Source organism: Euprymna scolopes, chromosome 14, assembly GCF_053919585.1.
Source record: "Euprymna scolopes isolate OS-2025 chromosome 14, ASM5391958v1, whole genome shotgun sequence".
Classification (NCBI taxonomy): domain Eukaryota; kingdom Metazoa; phylum Mollusca; class Cephalopoda; order Sepiida; family Sepiolidae; genus Euprymna; species Euprymna scolopes.
The window spans coordinates 140,896,556-140,901,555 of NC_136495.1; the positions used below are offsets into that span (position 1 = coordinate 140,896,556).

At 30.1% G+C, this 5,000-nt stretch overlaps 1 protein-coding gene across 1 annotated transcript in view; it reads right to left on the reverse strand.

Annotated features, from left to right (window-relative positions):
- LOC145293277 (uncharacterized) overlaps window positions 1–5,000 on the reverse strand; it is a 183,771-nt gene that overhangs the window by 175,216 nt on the left and 3,555 nt on the right. The gene's annotated exons all lie outside the window — the stretch shown is intronic.

The window sequence follows — 5,000 nt, forward strand, 5'->3', positions numbered from 1 at the left end:
AAAATGTGGTAGTTATAAATGCACATAAGTGTCTCGGTGTTATTAAGACAATAATCAAGAACTCCTTCAACTTAGTCGAATTACATATATACGGCATAATCACCTCGACACACCGGTTCCCGTCAGATCACCGAAGTTAAGCAAGGTTGAGACTGGTCATTACTAAAATGGTTGGCCAATTTGGGAAGTTCGGGTGCTGTATGTAGGAGGACGTCGACACCTCCCTGTAAAAAGTTGCAAAAACCTAACGTCGTCATCTCCACTAACGGGGATATACCTGCGACTGGGGGTCGCTTGTGAATTTAATACTTCCATGAATGTTCCTACTTCAGAGGAATCCAGTTAAACCTTGAAGAGGATTGGTGCTGACTGCACACACACAATTACATTAACTTATACAAGCGTATTTTCTCATTAAAAAATTGAACATTTTGCTTGGTGTTTATGCACGACCAACGTTTATACAGTAATGTGTTACACCTATAACGTTTTATTGTAAAATAATTTTCTATAAAGAATTTTGTTTTGCCTAAATATATGAGCTTTGATATAATTATATCAGTTAGATATTGCTTAAAATCATTGTATACTATCTTCTTTCAATACACTAAACTTTTTTCGTCCTTTTTTGTCCTACTGATTTTTTTCTAGACTGAGTCAATTCTAATTCCCTAATTTATAATGTTCATAATTGAGGTGATCAATTTGATCTACATTAAAGATATATCTGTGTTTCCAAACATGCTCTCGTGGAAGTCTCACTAATAAGCATTCACAGATAATATTATTCATTTCTATTGTAAATGTGTTTGCATGGATTTGTTTGTCTTAGCCATTGTGTAATACATACATGGCAGGTCAAGATATTTTTGCCTATTGCCAGAGTACCTTTTATGGAGAGCTGGATTTCCTCCACATTAAACCCATTTTGTGCCTCATTTGCTTTCGTAAGGAAGCAAATAAATGCCTACATACATGTCTATTGAATATTTATACTTGTTATTGTTTTAGATCGGCACGTGCTTTGTAACAATGTTATGGATTTCTTTTGCATGCGCATAGCAGTATATTGAATTTCGTTTCACAAGAATAGTCGCATTTTCAACTGAAGGTTTTATTAGTATGTTAATCTTTACGACGAATCTCGAGGTAAAACTAAAATTAAAAAAAACAAGCCTCTCACAACTCAGTATTCGTTGTTTTTTTTCCAACGATGTTTTGATTTATATAATACCGAATTTGTCTCAAGAAATATATCACAGCATCTGTCCACGTATGCTTTTATATTTACGCTGACCTATTAGTTTCAGACAGATCAATGAATTTAAGTGATGATGAACCGAATCAATTGTAAAATAGTTGACCGTTTTAAATGAGTGTACATTTCGATGCTATGCTTCTTCCAAATTGATAGCATGCTGCCTTTCTGCAAATAATTATCCGCCAAACATTCATTATGATCTAGGACGAAAAGTTATTAACTTGCGATAAAGATTTCATTTTTTTCTTAATTCTGTGTATTATTGCTTTAGTCTATAACATCATTTAATGAATTCTTTGATAAGAGCCGATTAGTCTATTATATATATATATATATATATATATATATATATATATATATATATACATATATATATATATATATATAGAGAGAGAGAGAGAGAGAGAAAGAGAGAGAGAGCGGGATTTTGTTATTGAAAAGATGTCATACAGGCCGGATCGCAACAAGTAGAAATAAAATAACGAAAGTTTCTTCTACAAAAAATGAGTCGAGATTTAATTGCTCTCATTCTTTCAACCAACTCAATATTTTCATGAATCTTGTGTATTCGCTTTTATGTATAAAAGTGTAGAAAGTTATTGCAAGTCTCAAAATAATACATTAATTTAAAACTAATATCGTTATCTAAAAAGTACCGTAAACTGTCCCACACTACTAATACTACTGCTACTACTGCTGCCATAGAAATAATAATAATAATAATAATAATAATAATAATAATAATAATAATAATAACAATAATAATAATAATAATAATAATAATAATAATAATAATAATAATAATAATGTCATCAAAAATACAGTCTTAAAATATCAATATATAATTTTAGGGATAGTGTCATGCTAGAGAAATAATAATTTGTTGATTACATTTAAATGAATTTGTAATTAGAATCAAATTAATAAAATATTTTTTATTTGTGTATGTAATTTCGTTGGTAACTATTACTTGTATACTATTGGTGTTATTTCAATCAATTAAGGATTTATCCATATACACATTTCTTGTTATACAAACTTTTACTTACTAAAATATATACAACATTTTATTCCCAATGTATAAAAAAAAAAAAATAAGGTAAATGTCACATGAGCATGATTCATTATTTTACGTAAAATGCGTATTGGAAATTAAAACCTTTAAATAAAAGAACAACACTTAAATACAAATGCATAGACCAATGTTGATGTCATTTATATTGATTTTTTAACAGTTAAGATGCCATACAGTTTTATGAAGTGCCATCAAGGAAATGAACTTGAAGCTGATATACGAGTAATTCTACTACTAAAATAATGATAAAAATGTTAAACTACTATGAAACTATATTCATATCTTTCTGATTTGCATATTAAGATATATTTACAGAACTTAGGGTTTTTTATTAAGTTTCCTTATGTCGCGATACATAGCGTGGACGGGTTGACAATGGAATCAAGATTTTCTTTTAAAATTGTATTGCGTCTATTTAGTGTGTTCAACTAAACTTAGTTATTTAACTTATAGTTTAAATTAAATGTGGTTTTCTTTACCATTATATGCACTTAAAATGCAGGTTTACTTTATTTACAAACACAAAAGATTCAGAGACTGAAAAAATTGAATAATTCTCATAACAAATGCAACAGCGTTAACATTTTTACAAAAAAAAACTCATTTTTTAGTACGAGCAATTTGGAAGGTACAGAATCAATGTCTTCTGTCGGGAAGTAATATTGTATTATTTAGGTGCATAACTCCTGATATACTTCAGATATATTTTTACCAACAAAATAAAAAAGATTTGATCATTTCAGTTTCCTCCATAACAGTATTCGGGCATTCTCAGCTGCTAATACCACCACGTGTCAATCCAAATATCTTTTATAACCATGGACGGCGTCTTATTGATTCAGGAAACTTCCTTTATTCTAATAAAACCATATCTCGTTGCTCAATTATTCAGTTGTGCAAGTTCTGTGCACTTTGTTCCACAAAGTTCTGATAATAATAAATAATAATAAAATAATTTTATTGCAATATATATATATATATATATATATATATGTATATATATATGGATATATATATGTATATATATATGTGTGGGTGTGTGTGTGTGTGTTTGTGTGTGTGTGTGTGTGTGTGTGTGTGTGTGTACATGCAAGCATGTGTGTAAGTCAATATAAAAGAGACATACCTATGGTCTTATGCGCTATAAAGAATAGTGCAAAACTAAATATCTATATTAATTTTCAAATTCTATTACTTTTTATATTCAGCATTAATATAATATTTATACACCATTAAACGCAGTTATGTTAATTTGTTTTTTTTTCTCGAGCTTAGAATTGTCCTTCACATAAACACGTTGATACACCGGTTCCTTGAGATCACCTAATTTAAGCGCCGTTGAAGCTGTTAGCTGATAACCTTGTGAATATCAGGTGTTGTATGTGATACATCCCGGCATTGTTTCCAGTCGCTCTGTATTTCTAATCAAGAAGTACCGACTCAGAGATAGAGGAGGCGACATCCTTGCCTCAAATTACAAGTGAATAAATGCTTGCACGGTCATCCTTTGTCTCTCGACACTGAACGGACACCATCACTTTTTTAAAAAAAAATGTGCTGTTTCGTTGAAAATAGAAATGGAGGGGGAGTGAGAGAGAGAAACGTATTTTGCATTGCAACATGTAATTTGCTGACAATGTTTTCCATATAAGTGGAATCGGTTTATTCAATTCGGCAATCAATTTGTATATAGTGAATCGATATTAGTGTTATCTTCAAAGGTGTTAAGGTACACGCCTGAAGACAATGCCGATTTTCCGTCACGTATATTGATATCATCTGAAATATCAAAATTATGAACCCCTAGTTACGGTATAAACGTCACACACACACACACACACACACACACACACACACACACACGCGCGCGCGCAAACAAATTTAGTGTGACGTGTTTAATAGAAAGATATTTACTGACTATAGAATCGGTAGTAGCGTAACTTTTATTACTTTGACTATTTTCTATGAATATGTGTTATTTTACCTAATCACAGTCTCATGTATTTGCTTTGCTAGACAAAAAGTGTGCTTTATTAATCAAGTGAATACAATCAGCTCTATTGTTTAAGTAGTAAATTAATCTGATTTGTAAGTGAGCTATTTTATTTAGTCTTTATTAGTAAGTAACGCTGCTATAATGCAATATGCACTGCTTACTCGTGGGTGATAAAAACTTGTTTTTTTTAAATTAATATTTTAGGTCGAGTTTTCTTTCACGTTGTACATTAAAAAGATGTATACTGCTATCTAATACTAATTCTGTGAATATTTCGTTGTTTGTAGTAAGACATGATTTTCAATATTAGAAAATATATTAGCTGCGAATTCTTATTAAATACATATCGTATATTAACGTAGGAATTAAACCCACACACATACTCATACATTTATAGTATTTAAAGGGTATATATCCAAGTGAATGTATTATTATTAAGACGCCGATATAGATAATATAAAAAAGCAATTTTCCGACAGTTTATAAATGAAAAGAAATAGCAATGAAAAATAAGCATTATTTGGCGTTCTATTCAGTTTGTATTTCTTAATTTCTTAATCATATATATGATGATATTAATATAATGCTAGTCAGTATATTTTATTTGTGATAGAACCGTATCACAACAAATATACCTCACCTCAAAACAGGGTTAGGGATCTTTTCAT